The following is a 22,872-nucleotide window of genomic DNA, read 5'->3' on the forward strand; positions in this document are numbered from 1 at the left end:
GTTTTTTCAAGTCCATAGTTTTATATGAGAGTACACTATACTTAAATATATATTATTACATTAGAGTGACATAGATGTTAGTTGTTATTGTAATCAATGTCTTAGGGGATGTTGTTCAAAATCAGTGATGCAGTAGACATGCAAGACATGTCATTTATCATGTGATTTTATGAATGACGACTTCAGATAATACTTGGGGTGTGGGTCATTAAATTTATGTACTACAAAGAAGACATATAGAATATACACTCACACTCTGTGGCTCTATTTTTCCACGAAGTGGTGCGAGTGCTGCTGCAGTGCTTAGTGAATTCCAAACAATATATGAAAAATCGTCTGTCCATGACAATTCAACAGACAAATTTAGCTTGTATATTAGAGCACATTCCAATATTATCTACTTGCCAAGTTGATAGCAACAAGGGCAGGGAGTACACAGTCATCGGGTTTAAGCCCTGACAAAGCACGTTAGTCCGAAACTATTCAGGTTTTTCCTGATGACCATTTAATAAAAATCTGAGGCTTTCATATTAACTTGGCAAGTACATATTATTATATTATGAATCCGTAAACAAGCTTCACTTGTCTATTAAATCAGGTTTATACTTGGAGAGCATTTATACCGGCATAGATTGACCATGCCACTTATGGAGCTCTGTTTCCGAGAATAAATACACTACTATTTAAAATGTAAACAAAAACAATCATTAACATATAGCATATGGTATATGTGCAGTATGCAATACAATTTTCCTGAGACATCAGTTACTTCTATCTGTATAAAATACATGCACTAAGCAGCTACACAAGTTCTCACATAAGCAACTGCAGTTGTTATTGCCCCACTTATACATTCCTTTATCACATAAAGGTATAGCCATTAATTCACCCTCTCACATGTACAACCTTTTAATAATATCTTCTCCTGTTTGTTTCATTGTTATTTGTTTTATTTTGATAGAACCTTTTAATGGCTTCAATTCTGACCTGGGCTCTTTCTGTGTGAAGTTTGTATATTCTCCCTGTGTTTGCACCTGTTTCCTAAATTTCAAAAACCATTATGAAAATACCCACTCATATCATATTAAGTGGTTTTTACAGTCAGCCCATATGAGATTAAAAGGCTGAGGTTTGGGATCAAGTCTGGTATAGGCTCCTATCCATTAAAGGGTTAAGAAAAGGGGTATGTTCATGTCGGTCGAACCTTGTGTTGCCGGGATTCTGAGTTCCAGTCCCTGTGACGATGTTGTGTGGTTGGACAGATCACACATTGATTTTGGGGTGGGGTTGTGAGCCCCCTGATTTGGTGGGTGTGGTGAGTAGGAAAGCATTCGCAGCCAGAGGCCAGTACTTGATGAGCGCACAGTAATTTAGCTAAAGAGTCTGCATCCCTTTGAAGTGTCAGGCTTTAGGTTCAGTTAGAGGCACCGCCCTCAGGGGGGGAGAGGGGGCAGCTATTGTTCCGACATGTCAGTCTAGAAGGGGATGTGGGTTCTCTAAATCCTGGGGTGTATAGATACCACGCTGTTTTACTGGTGCGCTTAAAAATTGGTGTCTGTGTATTTACTTTATGTTTAGGGGAATTATGATTTCGAGAGTCATGGCATGGTTGAGCATCAACCGTTAATCCTTTTATAAATTCTCTAAACAATCCCTATTTCATGGATTTTATTATTTTACTAGATATACAAGACTTGGATAAATCAATATCACAAAGTCTAATGTTTTTAACTACAAATAATGTGTAAAGTCAGTGCACTATTTGGTAAAAACTTTTTACATTTTTTTAGTAAATATTAAAAATAGATAATTATTGGTAGCACCTCCTCCCACATAATAATGATTCTAAAGAAGGGGGAGAGGACATAAGCATCCCGTGCAACTGTAATAAAAATTGCTCCTGTTTCCTCTCACAGTACAAAAACATACTAGTTGGTTAACTGGCTGCTGACAAAAATGGACCACAAGGCGTGTATGTGTGGAAAGTAAGCTCCAATGAGGATGGGACTATAAGTAATGATTAAACAAATTCTCAATAAGGCAATGTGCAATATAGTGGAAATATAGAAATCAACGGTAATAAGTAAATACTAAACAAGGCAACCAGGGCCAGATTAACCGCAGGGTTTTCTGGGCTACAGCCCAGGGGCCTCTGTCAGTTTGGGGGGCCGCTAACAAAATATGTGTTCTATAATTTTATTTTTCCATTTTTATTATTAGTTAATGAGAGCTGGCTTCCGGCTCCTGGCAGCGTCGTGACGTCACAACACTGCCAGTGAGAGAAGCAGTGATCAATCAAACAAGCAGAGAAGTAAAAAAACAAGCATAGAAGGTAAGTACAGACTACAGAAAGTGGGGGAGGGGCGCAGAAAGAGAGGGCTACAAAAAAACTAGGGGGGCAGTAAGAGAGGGCTACAGAAAAATGAGGGGTCAGAAAGATAGGGCTACAGAAAAATGAGGGGGACAAAAAGAGAAGGCTGCAGAAAAATGAGGGCGCAGAAAGTGAAGGCTACAGAAAAATGAGGGAGGCAGAAAGTGGAGGCTACAGCAAAACGAGGGGGCGCAGAAAGGGAAGGCTACAGCAAAACGAGGGGGGGCAGAAAGTGAAGGCTACAGAAAAATGAGGGAGGCAGAAAGAGAAGGCTACAGCAAAACGATGGGGGGCAGAAAGAGCTACAAAAAAAATTGGCGCCAGAAAGAGACGGCTACAGAAAAACAAGGGGGGCAGGATAGGGGTGAGAATAGCTAGTGGGCATATGTGAGAAAAGTTAGTAGGCAGCAGGGGACATGTCAATGTGTAACAGGTGAGTGATGTCCATTTTTTTTGCTTTCTATTATTAAACCGAACATTTGGGGCCTCCCCTCTATATGTCCTGTGATTGCTCCTGGGCAGCAGTGAAGACTGGACAACATTCTGCTTCACACATCAGTGCAGCCTTGCCAGCCGGCCAGAAGGAGGTAAGAGTTATTATTTTTATTTTACAATTGTCAAGTGTGTGAGGGGTAAGGAAGGGAGTATTGGACGGAGGAGGGGCGGTAGGCTAAAGATTTGCCTAGGGTGCCAGGCAACCTTGCACCTGCCCTGCGGGTGTGGTGCTTAGTGAGAAGGTCTTGTGAGAGTGTGACTATGACATCTCTATAGCTGGGTACACACTACAGAAATTTCAACCAACTTTTTATGCCGAGAGATTTTACATGCGATTGATGTTCCGATCGCTCGGTTCATGGACTGCATACACACTAGCCTTGTTTAGGACGATAAAGGGAAGAGCGGACGTCCCTTTAGCGACTTTTTACAGCCATGTTGTCGTGAGCAATGACTGTAATTTCGTACTTACTGTTGTGGATCGGTCGGAAGTTTATACACGCTAAACAGCGGAAACGAGATTGGAACGAAAATATTAAACGGTACGACCAACCAAATGAGGCGATAATCGTCCATTTGGGCAGACTTGTCTGCACACACTGACCTGACTTTTGAATGAGCGGTCGTATGTCGGCTGTTTGAGCCGATTATTGGATGAAAACAGTGTAGTGTGTACCCAGCTTATATAATCAATATCAGATTGGGCATAAGTTGCTGTACAAAAGGGGACCTCAGAGTACCCCTAGCCCAGGGGCCTACAATGTCTTAATCCGGCCCTGAAGGCAACACATGTAGCTCTCACAATACCAAGTTAGAGTCTCTCTGATATCTGTATTAATCAGGGTATGTGGAGCAGTTTGCATTTTGTACTGAACGGTTCTTTATTTTTTTTAGGAAATCCTGTAAATTACGTAAGTGTGTTGATGGAACAATTTATTTGATCATTCAAATCATTAAAAAAACAGCTTTAAGCGACTAAAGGGCTGGGGTACAGTTCATGTATTTAATGGACAGCAAATGAATCAGAAGCAGAAGGTCATTAAAGAGCAAATCCTAAAGTCTTCTTGGTGTTTCAATCTATTCCTTGGAAGTGATTATGAAAAGAAATCCTCTTTATATTTCGGTTAACCACCAGCTGTAAAAATTGAGCGTAACTGGACTATACTTCGTTATACGGCAGAATAGTTTTTATAACTCCTAAAATTAGACAACTTTGAAATGTTGCAAAACAACATGCCAAAAAAATGCCAGAGGCAAAAATCTTTGAAAAAGCAAACAAAAATAGCAGACACTATTTCAAAAGCTAAACAAGCTGCATCTAAAAACAGAGCAGTTGCTCAATTAAAGAATATGATTAACTTTAGCTACTACTTTTGAATTATAATTCATACTACGTTTTGGCAACTGAAACACAATAAATTACCAGAGCATTTTCTAAAATTGGATTTCTGTAATTAATAGCTATGGAAGTATTTTTTTATTTGCACATTGTTTTGCTGTAACTATAGAGTTTCTAAATTTGGTAAGAAGATACTCTAAAGAGTAAATATCTTTTTAATTTAAAAACAAGATCAACATCATATATGATGTTATTACCAGTAGAGACAATATAATCAATTTGGTTAATTCTTAAATTCATGCTTTAATTATGGAATTGGTGCCAATTCACCAAAACTTTGCTATATCTTATATATAAAAATCATTGGTCTGTCTGTTTGTTCGGTTATGCATTCGGACACCTCTGCACCGAATGGAATGAAACCAATGCAAGGTGGTCCAGTTGGATCCTGGCCAGGTTTTAAGGGTGGGTAGGGTCCCGGATGGACCTCCCATTGCTGTATGTTGGGCAAAACTTTGACCCAGGGAGCCTGTTCTGGGCTTTCCACTGGATGGATTTGGATGAAAACTTCACAGAGAGGTGGCAATTGGTCTGAAATGCCTAATGGAGTGGTTGGAGTCCCTGTCGGAGCTCCCATTGGTATACGCTGGGCAGAACTTTGACACATAGAGCCTGTTCTGGGCCTTCCACTGGACGGATTTGGATGACATATAAGCTGCTAATTATTTTTAAAATGTTGACAGTTACATCCAACTCATTGATAACTTAATAACTTGAAGATTTAGATCAGCTAGTATTGAATAATCAGGCAAAACTGTTTACAAAGCACCAAGCAGTGGTGACCATTGATAGTCTATAGCTGAAACATTAGTAGTATTATTTGTTATAAAAACTTCTCCCACAGTGATAATGGGACCAGCATTGACCTTCACAGGACTGGTGTGCTGGTTGGTTAATAAATGGCAAGTAAGCAAACAGTCCGGCATTATGTTGTTCAGGCAGATTTCCACTAGGGGATGCAAAAACAATGGTGCTGGTCCTCTGTTCCCATTTGGAGGTTCCTGGAGTACCTTTTGGTAAGTTAGCTCTCAATTTAAAAACACATTAATGTATGACCCAATATAGGGACTCTCATTGTTTAAAGTTAGGATGACCCTATTAGCAGTAGCACCTTGACGGGGTGCATGGGTTATTATATATTTGTAACAGTGTGTACTTCTGCATTTGATGTACAAGGAGAATAGCAGCTCTTTTACTGGTTCACAGCAGTGTGCTAGTGTTTTTTTCTTTGTGTATATCGAAATGTCACCTACTGTCACTGCTCAGTCTCTTAACCTCAGTTCCTCATGGGTGATTAGGCAGATGCACATTATTAACACCAAATTTGAAGTGTGAGAAATGCAATAAGTGTAGCAGTATACAAAAGTAAATGAAAGCAATAACGGGCACCGGGCCATCTCGCTTGATGAATAAATAGTAAAGGAACGAGTTTATTCAAAGTCCATTGTCTTACTCTTCTCCAGCACAAGTCAATTTCAATAAGTAGTTTTGCAGTTAACTTTCAACAGTTGCAATCATATGTTGTTTACATACCTCTCCAAAGGCATCTGAATGCTCACACACTAACCTCACAGAGGTGGGATAACTCCATTCTAATCACTCACAATCTGCAGTTCTAATCTGAGTTTCCCAGCCTGACACAACTCTCTTTGCCTTCTCTGATTAAGAGATTACTTCCCACACCCTACCACTTAGCCTAATCACCAAACGTTTTCATAATTTATTTATATTGCATCTTATTTTAAATATTCCCTTTGCCTATCACCAAGAAGTTAGGGTTGTCTCTTTTTCCTTAATCAACAGTAAGTGTACTTTGATACCATATAATTGAGTACTGGTGCAATTCTTGGTGACATTCCTGTCTAATGCTAGTGCAAATGAGACTCAGTAGAATAAGCAGACAGTAGTTTATAAAGAATAGTTTATAAAGAATAATAGACAGTAGACCCTACCACTGTGCTTTAGACAAAAAGTATGAACATCGCCATTACAGAACACCCTTTGTTTAAAACACTTTACCACCCAGACATATTCTTATTTTAGGTTTTAAAGACATAAATGTAATTTTAGAAGCGACAACAGATTATATGATACAGAATACTTACAGATAATCAGAATTGTGAAGTGGATCAGTATTAAAAAAATATGGATATTTTTAAGTCCAAATCTTTGATAAACAAATATACAAAACGTAAATTCTCCATAGAAAAAAAGTGTTAGCAACTATGTAACCAGGCACCGTATTAAGTTTGACAAATCTCTCAATAAATCCACCCATGCATGGAAAAAAATATTTTTCTCATAAACTGTATTCGTGTCATGTATTATAGGTTAAATCCCTGGGTGGCAGTCACAGATTTTTAGCTCTTATAATACATGTGAAGCTTCCTGCTGCAATGTGGGAATATGTGTGTTTGATCAGCTGGTCAGAGTCACACAGCTTGGTTTTTAATTTGTTCATGGAGCAGATGGAGGACCTTTAGTCTGGAAAGACTTGGAAGAAATATTCCCATTCAAATGAAGCTCCATGTTTTGTTGTGTTACAATCCACAATCTGCAATCATTTCTGGGGAAACAAATCTGAGTCATATGCATGTATTTCAGCTGTACAATTTACCATCTGGCTTTTCTATTAAAAAACAAAACTTGTATGTTTCACTGCATGCAAAATGACAAGCCTGATATTTTGTTTCAGTTAAAAAGTTTCTTATCTAATAACTGAATCCGATAGTAAAACGCAGATACACACTAAAGTATGGGCAGCATGGTGGCTGAGTGGTTACCACTTCTGCCTCACAGCGCTGGGGTCATGAGTTCAATTCCCAACCATGGCCTTATCTGTGTGGAGTTTGTATGTTCTCCCTGTGTTTGCGTGGGTTTCCTCCAGGTGCTCCGGTTTCCTCTCACACTCCAAAAACATACTAGTAGGTTAATTGGGTGCTATTAAAATTGACCCTAGTCTCTCTTTCTCTCTCTCTCTCTCTGTGTGTGTGTGTGTGTGTGTGTATGTTAGGGAATTTAGACTGAAAGCTCCAATGTGGCAGGGACTGATGTGAATGAGTTCTCTGTACAGCGCTGCAGAATCAGTGGCGCTATATAAATAAATGATGATGATGATAAAGTGAGGCAAAACATATACATTCCTGACAAGCAAAATCAAAGTACAGAAAGACAATTATTGCATTAATTTAAATTATATGATCTCTGGTAAATTTTCATAGGATTTTATAATGCATTAAAAGTGTTTGTAAATAAATATCTAAAGTTTACCGATTCAGTGTTACTTTTCATCTTCATCTTTTTATAACATTTTATCTTTAAACTTTATATTTTCAATAGAATAAAAAACAACATTGTCAGAATTATTTTTCAACACTTTGGTAAATGCAAAACAAAGTTGAGAGACTATGGGGTCTATGCATCAAGCTTATTTGACACTTAAAAGATGCGGAAATGGCTGTTTCCGCATCTTTTAAGTATGGTTGGTATGAATTACATGCCTTATGGAGGAGATATAGCAGAAATATCCTCCGTTTAGGCAAATACCGGGCAGCATCACAGTCCCCATAGATTAATATGGGGACTGCATAATTAGGCAATGCATGAAGCTTTGAAGAGCTTTGCATTGCGCAGACAGGTAACGCTATCTCAGGATGGTGTTACCAGTCTTTTCCTATGGGAACCTGCTGAAGTCTCTCTGGCTTCGCAGAATTTGGTACAGTGGAACTGAGCACTTTCTTCTTTTATAGAAAAAAAGCAGCACAGCACAGGGGTCACTTCCCCGTTGCACCCAGAGTAGCCCCGACAGGATGCATTCCAGCAGTGCATAATTATGCAGTGATGCATATTTATTTGCACTGCATCTTATTGATGCATAGACCCATGAGAGAGATGGTTGTAAATAAAGATAAATAGGTGAACTTCAGGGACTGGAGGTTCAGTGTTCAAATCTACAAGAATGGGTTTCTCTTTATCAGACATAGCAACAGTATCACATTGTCATGGGTTGAAAGAGAGCTACCATGTCTAGTTACCACATTCTAAATCATATATGCCTGGGAAGTTAGGAAACATATACAAGCACAAAGACAGACATGTGAAAATCACAATAAAATTCTATGAATAATACATTTTGTCTGGTACAGAGAGTTCTGGCCTCTGCCTCAGGGTCATTGGCCAAAGATGGTGTGGACAGACTTGTAAGGCTTACAATGGTCCGTGCTTTAAAAAGACTCATTTTATCCGTCGCAGCACTTGGAAGGTTAAGAGATTGGTTCAGAAAAGGGAGAATGGGTTTGTTTATTGGATTACTGACTAGATTGCATTCAATTAGTATATAAAAATATATGTTGCCTATAATTATGTGTAGAGAGGGACAAGCACTTTTTACTGTCCAGTGATGGTGTAACAACCTGCCTCCTGGACTTTTGGACTCTATTATTTGTATTGCTATTTTGTGTTCCAGCAGTACCTCTTTTCACCAGAGGTGCTGCTATTGTGCATTATTCTTGTGCTTAAGGAGTTAACCTGTATGTTCACTAATTATCTCATGCACCTGGGTGTGTCTCATTCCCCTTATATATACCTGTTCCTCCCAGCAGTCATTGCTGGTTATTGTTGTCCCATCCTGTGATGTCCTTTCCTGTTGTCCTTACCTGATTGTTTCTGGACATTCATGCTACTTTCTGCATCAGCTGGAACCTGGTATTTTTCACTGCTCCTTATTACCTGTTGTTAATACCTACCCTCTGCTACCCTGCATTACCGTTTACCTGGTTGTTTCTGGACATTCATGCTACTTTCTGCATCAGCTGGAACCTGGTATTTATCACTGCTCCTTATTACCTGTTAATACCTCTCTGCAAATAAACACAGCGTGTTTTCACCAAATTCGTGACTCCTAGCTGTACTTCTGCTTGAGATCTGTGACAGATGGTTAGGAAGCAGGTAACTGGGAGGAAACCTTGTCTGTAACTGTGTGCAAGTAAAACAGGGAGGAAACAGGCACTTATTTGATAGCTATGCAAATGTTGTGCCAAACTGATGCCCTCACTAACACCAATTGGAGAAATACTGGCTGTGTTATATGGTTTTTCCTCTCAGCTTCACTAATCTTTATAGTGTTTGGAGAATCAACCATGATGGTGTTTGCTCTTGGACTTGCCATCGGTGCATTCTCAGAGCACTTCATGGGGGCTAAAGTATGTCCAGCCAACCATGCAAGGTATTCTTTAGGAAATCTGTACACTCACTTTACGCTTTATGGCTTACTTAGCTCTTAAAGAGGCTCTGCACCTGGCAGAGAAAGATTGTGGAAATAAGTTGGTAGTGGCTGGATTTTTAGGTCCTGTACATATTGATACAGAAAAGCAATGTCAGTTTAAAGCAACAGAAACCTTCTACTTTATCCTCACTTTTAACATAGTGATCAAAAAATATTCTCAAAACCTCCCTACAGTGTAGTGTATAAGTGCTTCCATAGAACTTGCTAGTTCTGAGCAATAAACTTGTTAACATTACAAGTTGCAATGAAACTGACACAAAAGCAAGCAAGCATTAGTGAGAAAGATTGTGTACAGGTCCATTTGCTTACATTTACTGTATATTGTATGAGTCACTTAGAAATACGGTTTAAGTGCTGGAGTTCCAAATTCAAGATGTCATCCCCTTCAACATCCAAACCAAGCCTTCAATGTTAACATTTTTAATTATTCCACGAAAGGAATTTCACTATAGTGGGAGTCCCAATGTGAAACTTATTAGGTGTAACACAGTTTAGAGACATTAAAATATGTGGGAGCAGTAGGTGAAGCAGGAGTGCCTGGGGCCAGACGGGATGACAACCTTTTTGTTGTAGAAGCAGTTTGGGACAGAAGATGATAGGAACATGCAAGAGATTATTAAAAAACAAAATATTGAATAGTAAGTAAATTAACTATGTTGTAGTAGTAGAGAACTGAAAAGTAAAGTGCATGGGGTATTCAAAAAGCATGTGATGTAAAATAAGAGCAAGGGTTCAATTATAATGTATTGTGTTTTATATATTTACTATTCTCAGAAAAATGTAAGTATTAAGTGTTTAAGGTACACATCTCTATGTTGTTACTTTTTTATGCTATTGCAACAACTGTATACAATTAATTTCATGCAACTGTTTCCATTTGAACCAGTTCCACATATTTGAGACTGTGCACCCACTCTATACAATATCAGGTCACACAATTTTTGCTCTCTCTTAAATTCTACATTTTGGACAAGAACAAAGCTTGAAGCTATCATAAACCCACCATGTGATCTCATCAGAAGCCATTATCTCCACTTTCTCCAAAATCACACATGTTGTCCTTTATTCTTGAGATCCAAAAATTTTAAATGCAACTCTCTCCACCACCTTGGCAAAGAACAAGATGGTGTCACAGGATTGAAGTGCACCTATCCCCTAAACCCAATCATACCACTCATTCCTAGTGAATTGAAAGGCTGCATTTTATTCAATTAAAATATTGATTCATAATTTGGCTGTATCCACTGTCCGTATATGATGGGCACAGTTTAAAAAACTGGATTTATATTACAATTGAGTAACAGTGTATTTTTTCTGATATTCGTATATTTAAATGTATTACCAAATGCATAATATCAGTAGCACATTTTATTATATAAAACCACATTAATGTAGAACTTTCTTTAAAAGTAAAGGCTTAGTTATATGTCTTCAGACTATTTGAGCAGGTCAATGTGCAGTGTGATGGACAGCACTAATAAAATAGTTATAGGAGCCTCTGCTTTCAAGGATAAATGTTCTTTTATATATTAACCAAGAAACAGCTTGGAAGAACTGCTTTCAAAATATATAAAAGGATTTACTGCTAATACAGGAGATTCTTTCTATGATTTTGTGAGCACAGTAATGGATTGAACCAATAAAAAGTCATAAAAGTTGTGCGATGTTTCTTAAAATATCAAAAATAGGTTTGTGCCTTGGTCCTATGAATTTTAGATCTAATGTAAGGGCAAACAAACCAGTTAGCACTAATGGAAGAAAAAATAAAAACACAATATTAAACTTCACTAAATCATATAAAACAATACGCTATATGGGAATATGTGCTCTTTGTTAAAACATATTAACTAAATAGAGGGTATTACTTTAAATCAGCTGCTACCACTAGTTTGAGCTATATTCAAGTGAATATTTTATTATGGTCTAGAAAGATTAAAAAGTATATTTAGACTACCCATAAACAGGCCCGGCGCTCCCATTAGGCAAGGTTAGGCACTTGCCTAGGGCGCCGGGCTCTGGAGGGCACCTGGAGGGTGCCACAGAATTCTGAAATACATTAAAACACTGCAGCGACCGCTGACCATACCTGTCACGACCGCCGCACATCATCAGATGCACGGGGGAGGGGGGAAGAGGCTATTTTGTCACCACCGCCGCCTCTCTGCTCCGTCTCCTCCCCTCCACTTACTAGTGTCAGTGAGTGGAGGGGAGGAGACGGAGCAGAGAGGCGGCGTTGGTGAGACAAGGTAAGGAGAGGAGGGTGGCGATTTTTGCGGGGGGGGCACTGTTTTTTTAAAAATGCCTAGGGCGCCGTGGACCCTAGCACCGGCCCTGCCCATAAAGTGTTTCACATAATGGACCTGAATAATTAAGGAAAGCATAGCATAAAAAAGGAGTGACTTTGCACCTAGGCAAAACCATGTTGCACTGGAGGGGGAGGTAAATATAAAATGGGGACCGTATTATAGTTGGGATAGGACATGTCCTAGATCAACTTTAAATGTCAGTGTAAAAAGGAAGCTATCATTTGTGTGCTAGATGAAAAAACAGGCAGCATTTAAGTTATGTACAATATAATAAACTCATTTACACCACTTGCATTGTAACATGTTTTTTCCCGGAGAACATTTACTCTTTTTTTTTGCCTTAATTTCCTTAATGACTCAGACCTAATATCACTTTATTTGTACCTTTATTTGCATGCTGCTCTTTTGGGGTATTTTTTCCTTTTCATAAATGTCTTGGAACCTGCAATAAATAAAGCAGAAATTAGTTGAACCTATCATGAACTTGCACCCCACTATCCCTGGAGAGGCGAATCTCAGGCATGCTTGTGTAAGTTAAATACAGTAGGGACGTGCACACGGAAGTGTAACAAACCCCTTGTGTATTGCATAGTTAGAAGAGATCACATCTGCAGATACACCTCTTAGGAGGCATATCAGTGGCAGCTCACAAAGGTCTGGTGTAGATACGTGCTGCTGCTGCTGATGATGGCCAATACATTAAATAGGGCACATGAGACATGACTGCAACATACCACTAATCATCAGTCAGATGAATAAGATGAACTTTACAGTCGTGTGATGCCCAACAGTGAAGAGATGATGACAAAACATTAACACTGAGACAACGAGATTGCTGTATGACCAAAACACAGAGAACATGATCAGACAATTCAGCATCATTCAAATTAAATTTTGCAAAAAACAAACTGTTAGTGGCACAGTCACTGCTAATGAAATAATTACATGTAATCATAAGTCATTCTCATCAGAAGGCATTAAAACAGTGAAGGGTGACAAACAAGCACCAGTTTCAAAGATAACCATTATGTGGTTGCAGCCAACTGTCATATTCAACAATCATTATTTTCAGAAAGCTTGTATGTGTCAAGTGTAGATGATAGTAAGGAAACTGTTATACACAGCTAAAGTTTAGCAGATAATTGAAAAATGGAACATAAAAAAAAAAAGATGGGCGGAAAAAAGAATAACGTGTGCTGGAAAAAAATAAAGCAAAAATTGACTGAGCAGAACTTGCGGAAGCCACAATAATATTTGTTAATTAGTTAGGCATGTAGCAGACTTATTGTATTTGATAAAATACATATTTGTTAAATTTGTACAAATGCCAATTATGTCATTACAGTATATTAAAATATACTTTTGATTAACATAAATCAAGAATATAAAAAAAATATAAATAAATATACGTTACGAGAGGACCTCTCAAATACATGAAAGTAGACAAAAAGGATTGATAATCAAAATGACATATTTAATAATCACAAAAAAAAACAAACACATATCCACGTCAATACAAATAAACAAAATATAAAAAATAAATATAATAGATCAATAATAGAAAACAACCACTATAACACAATCCTCAATAGTATTTCTTATTCAATCTAATAGATCTACCCGTAATGATATCAGATAAAGACCGATAGGAATATCAAGGAGGGAATCCCCTCAAGTCCTCCTCCTAGACGGAATGATTTATTCAATTCCTAGCATGCATGAAAATATAAACTATCTAAACGGGGTCCACAGGCAACCGAGGCTCAACTTAGTATAAGTCAAGGTAATCAGGTGTCTCCCAATTCTCCGCCAAGTGCCTCTTTAGTGTTGCTCCTACTAGTAATCCCACGACAAATATCCACATAAGATCAAGCAGTCATTCGCTTACCGGTACTGTTTTTGAGCCCAGAAAGAAGAGTGCTCTTTCAATAGTCTCACCCGCTCCATAGAACGTTCGTTGGGTGAGGGTTAGAACGTGCCATATCAACAGCTTGCAATGTCTCCAGGCGTGTAACAGTAACGCGCGTCATTGCCCCATGATAAGTGAGGAAAATGGCTGCGCGGAGCCAGACAGCCAGTGTGTGGCGGTGTTTGGGAAGCTGCGCGTGCGCGCAGCTTAGAGGGAACATTGGTCAGCCTCACTTACTGCATGAGTGATAGCTACAAACAACAAAGCAAAGCATTCAATTGGAATAAAATTTATTCCCTCTAACACCAGAAAGATTTCTATTTAGTAGTCATAGCCTCTGTGACCAGATGAAGTTACTATGCAGGTTCAATTACGGCTAAGCCAGCTCTGGACTTTCTCCCATCTGAAAGAGTGCCAGTGGCACCTCACATTGTTTTCTTAAATGTTGCTTTGTGTCACTATTTTGTGTTCTGTGTATTTTAAGACATTTTATGAAATGAAAGAGCTGTATACATGCTGGGGGGCCTTTGTGGGATAATTTAATTTATTGAAAAACTAGATGAACACTCCTACTCTAAGTACTGGTACTCTGTAGCCAGGGATCACCCAGAGACTTGAAGACAGGACTGGATGGGGTGGACTGCTCAGGACTAAATGCTGCAATCAGAAGTGCTGCAAGATGTTCCACACAGGGCATCCTGATACACAAACTCTATTAGCTCAGTGGCAGTGTGAGCCACGACAGCACTGCATTTGGGTCACTGCTTCAACAGTAGGTAGAGTCAAGCGGCCAAAGGCTATTGTAGCATCCACGGTCAGAGATATCCCAGGTTTTAGCTCGATAGTATATGCCTTTATGTAGTACTGTTACCTTCTGTGTTTAGTTGCAATTGAGCAGTGGGATCAAATAATTGTTCCTAAGAGAACTATAGCTCAGCGGGCATATAATTTATGGTTAAATAAAATATATATTCAATTTGATTATTTGCCTGGGTTGAAGTCCATCAGAAGTCCATAGTAGTATGGCTGTTAATAGACTAATAAGTGTCCCAATAAGTAGTGACTTGGTGCAGGAGTTGTTACCAGTTAATCCGTGCACACTCTCCATTGGAGGTTGTTGGTAGGTGGCCAAACGGTCCCCTGTTATAGTAATAGCCCCAAACAACACTGGTGTCAATAAACAAAATGAATTTTCACCGCCAATATTTAAGGTAAAGAAAACATGACTGTCTCACTGTACACAAGTATACCAACATTATTTAATTTATAATTATTAAAATCTGAATACGAGACACAACAATAGTCCAATTACCCCACCTCCATATAAGTTAACAGCTCTGAGCACACTGATTTAAAAGAAACCCCTTCTGGTGATAATTTGTAGCAAATAATTTAATACTTGTAGGAATGCTACCACGTACTGTACAGGATCAACTAATTTGAATTGTTTGTAATGACCAAACATGTGTGCACCAAATATTGTATAACGACTAGCATTGGGTTCAAAAAGTGAAATCTCAGTCTAATCAGAGGAATCTTCCTCCTCTTGGCATGTTTTCTTTTACAATGGTTTTATTTTGCCAACCGGCCACAAAGCACAGATTTGTGATGTGCCCAGGCCATTGTTCACCCATGGATAGGTTCATCTCTGTTCATGTGACTGTAACCATTGCCCTTCCCGTGAATTAAGTGTCTTTCCCACAAGGATGCTCAGTTTTGGAGGAAGACCTGCATTTACATAAATTAACAATTGTGTCATATAGGGGTGGTGGGAATATTAGAAGTCTTTCAGCCCCCTATCTAATGCTTTCAAAATCATTTTCCTTTAATTTGCTCTGCTTTTTTTTGATATTTATGATTAATGTCCTGTTTGTAAGTGCACTAACCAACCATGGGACATCTCACAGACTTATTTAGTTTTAAATTAATTGAGACACATCTATTGTCTACTTGTGGACTCTAATCACTAAATTATGTGACCTCTGAGGCAAATGATTTTACTTGTCTATTTGGCAAATGAGGGTGTACACCTATGCAATTAATTATGTTTGTATTTATTATTAATTAAGGAAAAGTGTTAGATGTTTTTGTCTTTTAATTTGACATTACAAAGTTTTTGTTTAGCAATTTTTCTTTTACTCCATGATGTAAGAAAATAAAATGTGAAAAATGTCAGAGAGAATCTGATTATAGCTATTGCATTTGTTTCTGTCCCTGTAACTCCCTCAGACCTTGAATAATAGTATACATATTAGGTATTCCTACACACTGTAGAATAAACCTATATATTTTGAGTAACTTTCTGTGATTGCTGTAAATATGCAAAAGTAACCAAAAATAAAGAAAATAATATTTAATATTTTTGTGCTTTCTGTTGCTAGGGGACATAAAATAAAAAGCTCTGTATTTCAGTATGTTACACAAAGAAACTACTAAATGTCCTGATAAAATATTATAAAATTTATTTGGGTAGAATGAGAAATTAAAAAATAATTCCAACTCAAATTGGACCTAGTTATAGAGGTGTAACCCTGGTGATTGGTTAAAATACTTTTCTTCATTCTAAAAATGAAATATATGTATATTATATCATACTTGCCAACTCCCGGAAACAAGTTCCTGGGAGAGGGGGCGTGACTGGAGAGCGGGAGGGGAAAACATAATTTGCATCGCGGGCGGCGGTGCCAAAATGACGCGATTGGCCTCGCCCCGCCCCCTCCCGCCCTCCAAAATGGCGTGATTCACCGAGAATCGCGTCATTCAGTGATATTCAGGATCCGGGAGAAATGCCAGCTCGCCCGGGAGACTGACCCGAATTTCGGGAGTCTCCCGGACTTTCCGGGAGAGTTGGCAAGTATGTATTATATGTATGATAAAAGCGATGAACTTGAAAAAGAATTGTGATAAACTACAATCCTCATAAATACAACATTCACAAGATAGTGAAAATGATTATGGTCAGAAATGTAGAAACACAAGAATAAATTGCTAGTGATTTGTCTTTCTGTTTACCCAGATTTTCAACCATGCACACAAATAGAATTTACATATATGATATATTTTTGAAAGGGTTCTTCTACTGTAAATATGAATATGTTTCATTCTATTAAACTGGAATAAGCATTTTACTGCTCTACATGGCATAGTAATTCTTGTTTTTATGTCCAGTACTACATGTTAAAGCTGCTCTAGATAATAGTTTCCATAATCTAGATGTTTATTGTTCTAATGCTGAAATAAATGTCTTACTGTCTGTTATTTTCCTCTTAACTAGGCAGTAGGCATTTACAACGGATAAAACCCACAAATCTATGTAGGTGCCCAAATCTCAGATATATCAATGTTTTAGAAATTATGTGCTTTATGTATGCGTGTTTGCCTCCCTTTTATCGTGTTAAGGTCATTATTTTAAGTTAGAGATGTTTGCATGTTTTAATTAAACAAATATCATTTTTAGTAGCAAGCCAGTTGTTATTTTCAGACATCAATTCTGCTGTTATTAGTGTGACATTTAGCTCTGTTACTTTTCTTTTTGTTTGTTATGCTGTTAATTTTATTTATTTTTGCTTCACCAGCATCGATTATTACAATTCCCTCCTTACTGGTCTTCCCAAAGTCAGACTGGAACCACTACAATCTATTTTGCACGCAGCGGCTAGATTGATTTTCCTTGCAAACCGTTCTTCCTCTGCTGAGCCACTCTGTCAGTGTCTACATGTCCTGCCTGTATTTCAACGAATCCAATATAAAATCCTTCTAACTTACAAGGCCGTCAACAAAATTGCACCGACCTACATCTCCTCACTTGTCTAAAAAAATTCTCCCAACTCAACACTTCTGTTCGGCACAAGATCTGCGTCTCTCTTTAACTCTAATCACATCCTCCCATTCCCGTTTACAGGACGTTTTTCGGGCTGCAACCATTTTGTGGAATTCCCTCCCTTGCACAGTAAGACTTTCCTCTAGTTTTCAAACCTCCAACAGTTCTCTGAAAACCCACCTCTTAAGGCAAGCTTATAATATTCCCCAACCAGCATATTAATCTCCCTAGGTTACCCTATTACCACCCTCTACACAGCTAACACAAGACAACAACCCTCTGACCAACATTGCTGTGTGACTGATCACACAGCCCACTCAATACTACCTTTGCATTCTAGATGGTCCAGTGTGCAATATGATGTATACCATACCCTTGTGTTTCAAACTCCCATTATCCCATAGATTGTAAGCTTGCGAGCAGGGTTCGCTTATCTCTCTATGCATGTATTACCCAGTATTGATTTATTAAGGTTTGTTCCCAATTGTAAAGCGCTACGGAATTTGCCGGCGCTATATAAATAAATGTTGATGATGATGATGATGGGGTAAACTTTCTCTTTTACTTGTTCTGAAGAAATAAATGAAATAAAAGTTTATAAAATGTGCGAAAAAGTGTTCAAGTGACCTATAAAAAGGGGGAGACTTTCAACACTCAGAGACTTACGGACGTAGAGTAGATTTAAAATTACTTTCACCCCATTGGTTATGTAAGAGCAACTGGATTTGGATTGTATATATTTTATATTGGAGTCACACTATTGTGAGTCTTTATGTTTTAGAAATAGGAAAAAATTGTCTGTTGGAACTAAAGACATTGAAGTTGTTTTATATTATTTGATGTGGCTTACTACCAATATGTGGATAAGGTGGGCATATCACGGTTTCACTATTGCTGTTGGCTTTTTGAAATGGCATTATACACATTTCTTTTTTTTTTTTCATTTTACATGGGAGATACCGTATTTGTTCAATTCTAAGATGCCATCGACTGTAAGATGCACACTGAGAATGACTGAGAATGAGTCCTATAAATAAAATAAAACGCTAAAGAGGCACCCGATATTCTAAGACAAACCCCATTTTAGAGTAGTTTATATGGGGAAAAAGGTGCGTTTTATAATCAAAGTAATACGGTAAATCACCCGGAGACTGAGGATATTGACTTCCAGCTTCTGGTGTCACAGTTCACTTTCATCTGTTCTAGATTTTACTTTTTTGAAGCCAGAAAATCATTCACTAATGATGACCGGCCTAAGAGTCTTTGCTAGCACAATTCTTGTTTCTTTTTAAGTCTGAATTTGCGCCAAAGGCATTTAACACATTTTTAGGAATGAAACATACCAAGATGGTGGCACTGAAGATCTTTCTTTTATATATTATGAATATTATTTTGTACAAAATTTTAAATAATTAAAATGTGAATTCTATGATATATATGCATCATTTTTTTGTGACACTATTCTTAAACAATGAAGTGCTAATTTTATTTTTACATATGGGGTTAGTCTATTAAAAAAAAACATCTATATACACATTTATCTGCTGATTATTGTTCTAAATCTGTGTGGTTATTTTGAATTAATGATGATCTTATACAACTTGGGGATTAATCATTATTTGGAAAAATAATATATGCACAAATGTAATAAGTAAATCTATATATACATAATAGAATTTCTTTGTAAAGAAATTGGTTATAAAATATCAGGCCATAACGCTACTCCTTAGTGTGACAACTCTACCCTGCCATGCAGGTACAATCACCAGGTTTCAAAGTCCCATTATAAAAAGGCATCTCTGTGTTGGAAACAGAGGCAGACATAGGTGAGAAAGTCAAATAATTGGATGAAGTAAATCAAATTAATCACTATTGTCCTACTGTGCGATTGTGATTAGTACGCCACGTGTTATGATGCAATCGCATATATATATATATATATATACTAACAGAATACCCGGCGTTGCCCGGGATTTAAAGAATGTTTATTTACAAAAATCAATCTAAATATTAAACATACATGTAAATATCATGTTAAAATTGGACCAGTAGAAGGCGAAAAGTGAAAATGTAAAACTGTATTTGAACTGTATATGATGGAACGAACCGATAAACAATTACTTCAAAACAGCTTGATAAACTATATTTATCGGTTCTCGTTTCTTCATTTTCTTTTCTTTCGTGGCATTTTATTATTTCAAGTTCATGCGTACCAGGAAAGAACAATAAAATATTAAGGAAGATAATATGTGCACAACTGCTAACACATTTGTAAAAGAAAAGAAAAATACATAGGAAGACAGAAGGACAGCAGTCTCCAGGCCTCAGCTAGAGCCACTGTTGCCATGGTGACGTGGCATCAACTTCCTGTATGCAATGAGGTTAGATAGTTATATGTGTAATGTGCAGTGATGAGCAGCAGGGGCCTCAGCTTTTGTTGGGGCTGCTGTTCTCATGGTGACGCTGTCACAGCCGCTTTCTCTTATTTTTCCGCCGTGGCCCAAATTACCCGAGATCCTCCGCAGTGTTGAAAACTGTGGATTTGTATAGAAAGATAGAAGGACAGCAGTATATAGGCCTTACCTTGTTTTTGGGGCCACCGTTGCCTGGGATTTTAAGAATGAACCTGTAGAGATTTAAGTAATATGCCCCCACAATATTTGTTGTCAGATTAAAAGTCATATGTGTACCAAGTTTGGTGTAAATTGTTCCAGACATTCCAGAGTTATGGTCGTTCTCGATGATTTTTATGTGTGACCCCCCCCCCCTCGCCACCCCCACCCTTAGGAGTGCTAGGGGTGTCTTGCCCCCACAATATTTGTTGTCAGACTGTAAGTCATATGTGTACCAGGTTTGGTGTAAATTGTTCCAGACATTCCAGAGTTATGGTCGTTTTCGATGATTTTTAGGTGTTACCCCCCCCTTGCGAGTGCTAGGGGTGTCTTGCCCCCACAATATTTGTTGTCAGACTGTAAGTCATATGTGTACCAGGTTTGGTGTAAATTGTTCCAGACATTCCAGAGTTATGGTCATTTTCGATGATTTTTAGGTGTTACCCCCCTCGCCACCCCCACCCCGTAATGAATTTCAATTTCAATTTTTTTAGTTGCCTCCGTCATGTTTTAATACACTCGTATGCAAAATTTCATGAACTTCGCTTGAAAAATGTGGATTTGTATAGAAAGACAGACAGAAGGACAAATTTTCTCTTTTATATATTAGATATATTTAAATAATAATTATGATGACAGCTCAGGTAGCCAAGACATAGGATTATTAATATTAATATGTATTGGGTTATTAAACAGAATTTGGGGATATTACTAAACTAAGGGAGGGTCTTTAAATGGGTACACCAAAGAGATACAAAGGTAAATAATTGCTACAGTTAGTAATAGAATAAAAGCGACATACTTTACTGGGCACAAAATTGACACATGTGAAGTCTTTAAACAAAAGTCTAACTTTCCTAATTTACAAAGGTATAACTGTGGAATGTGAACTCTGCTCCTATGAATCTAATACTGCTAAATCCAAAATAACCACAAAGAAATCAAACCATACTTTATAAGTTGTAATATAACCATAACAAGAGGTACTGTAAATACATATTAAGACAATCCAAACACAGTGATGGCAAAGAAGAGAATGATGCCCTAACTTACTACAGCAGGAAAATTCATCAGGGCTTAGAAGCAAATCCTTATTAAAATGACAATAGAATTAAATTCATTGATCTTCATGTTACCACAGTTATTTCCTAACATTCATTAAAATCACTGATGCATGAAGGTTATTGATGGAGTCAGAGAGCCTACCTTGAGTCCAGCTCTATTTTTGAAAATGAAGTAATTGGAAATCTCAATAAAGTACGTACAAGAGTGCTGAGAGAATGTGGTTACCTATTGTAATACCTCTATCAAGTTAGTTTTATTGCAATTGTCTTGTGGAAAACAAATGAAAATACAAATGACATTCTATATATATATAAATATATATATGTGTGTGTGTATGTATGCAGCACTTTACAGAAAATGTTAATCATTCATGTTAGTCCTTTCCAGGATGGAGCTTAAGTCTAAACCTTCTATGACACAAACACAACAGGGTCAATTTCATCAGATGACTAAATGAGGAAACTGGTGGCCTTGAAGGACACCCACGTAAACACAGGGGCAACATTGAAACTCCACATTTAGTGCCCTACTTAGAATGGATCTCATGAAGCTAGCACTGAAAGATACCAATTTATTAATTGTGAATAGGACGTCATTAACTGAGGCAGCAGCATGACATCTTGCAATTGGCTGTAAACTGAATCTGTAATGTTCTGGCTACATGTTGTATGTAACCCACCTGTTATGCATTGTGTACATAGTTATACTTGTAAATGTTTCATAGATAACCATATTATGTATCAATTTACCCCATGTAAACAGCAAAGTTTGTAACCCTTTATGTCTATATCATCATCACCATTTATTTATATAGCGCTGTACAGAGAACTCATTCACATCAGTCCCTGCCACATTGGAGCTTACAGTCTAAATTCCCTAACATACACAGACTAGGGTCAATTTTGATAGCAGCCAGTATGTTTTTGGAGTGTGGGAGGAAACCAGAGCACCCAGAGAAAACCCACGCAAACACAGGGAGTACATACAAACTCCACACAAGGTCATGGACGGGAATTGAACTCATGACCCCAGCGCTGTGAGGCAGGAGTGCTAACCACTAAGCCACCGTGCTGCCCATAAAGATGCATTCACACTTATGCATTGGTAGAATGAGTAAGACCGCATGAAAACTGAAGCATGCTTTAGACATGTTTTACGTTTGTTTCCATTGTAGTGTAAATCTATTGTGCACAATAACACATAAGAGATTGTCACATTCTAAAATTTTAAACATGGCTTTAAAATGATAGAACACCGTGGAGGGCACAAGGCCACACTCATCCTATTTTGAATCCACTTTTCAGGAGTATGTTCCACTGAAGGTTGGTGGAAAATTGCAATTTGTTGAAGAATGGCATATAGGAGCCAGCAAAGGCTTTCACAATGGCTCATATGTTAATTAAGATCATGATATCTGAGCCTGGTAAGGGTCATTTATAAAAATGCTGTACTACCCTGGTATCCCAAATTATGTCTATTGTTGTTGTAAAAGGATACCTTATTGAAAAGGGGAGGTGTGGGGGCACATTTGGCAGGTGCTTTAGTGCCAATGATAGCTCTAAAGTGGCGTAAAGAAAGCATATACTCCAGGATAGTAATATCTGTACATTA

At 37.8% G+C, this 22,872-nt stretch overlaps 1 long non-coding RNA gene across 1 annotated transcript in view; it reads right to left on the bottom strand.

Moving 5' to 3' along the window:
• LOC142105289 (uncharacterized) overlaps positions 1–12,299 on the bottom strand; it is a 106,879-nt gene extending 94,580 nt beyond the window's left edge. Inside the window, exon 1 of the long non-coding RNA XR_012679694.1 lies at positions 12,240–12,299. This is a non-coding gene — a long non-coding RNA (uncharacterized LOC142105289). The remainder of the gene's footprint in view (positions 1–12,239) is intronic.
• Between the last annotated feature and the right edge of the window lie 10,573 nt (positions 12,300–22,872).

The sequence above is a fragment of the Mixophyes fleayi genome, chromosome 1, assembly GCF_038048845.1.
Source record: "Mixophyes fleayi isolate aMixFle1 chromosome 1, aMixFle1.hap1, whole genome shotgun sequence".
NCBI lineage: Eukaryota > Metazoa > Chordata > Amphibia > Anura > Limnodynastidae > Mixophyes > Mixophyes fleayi.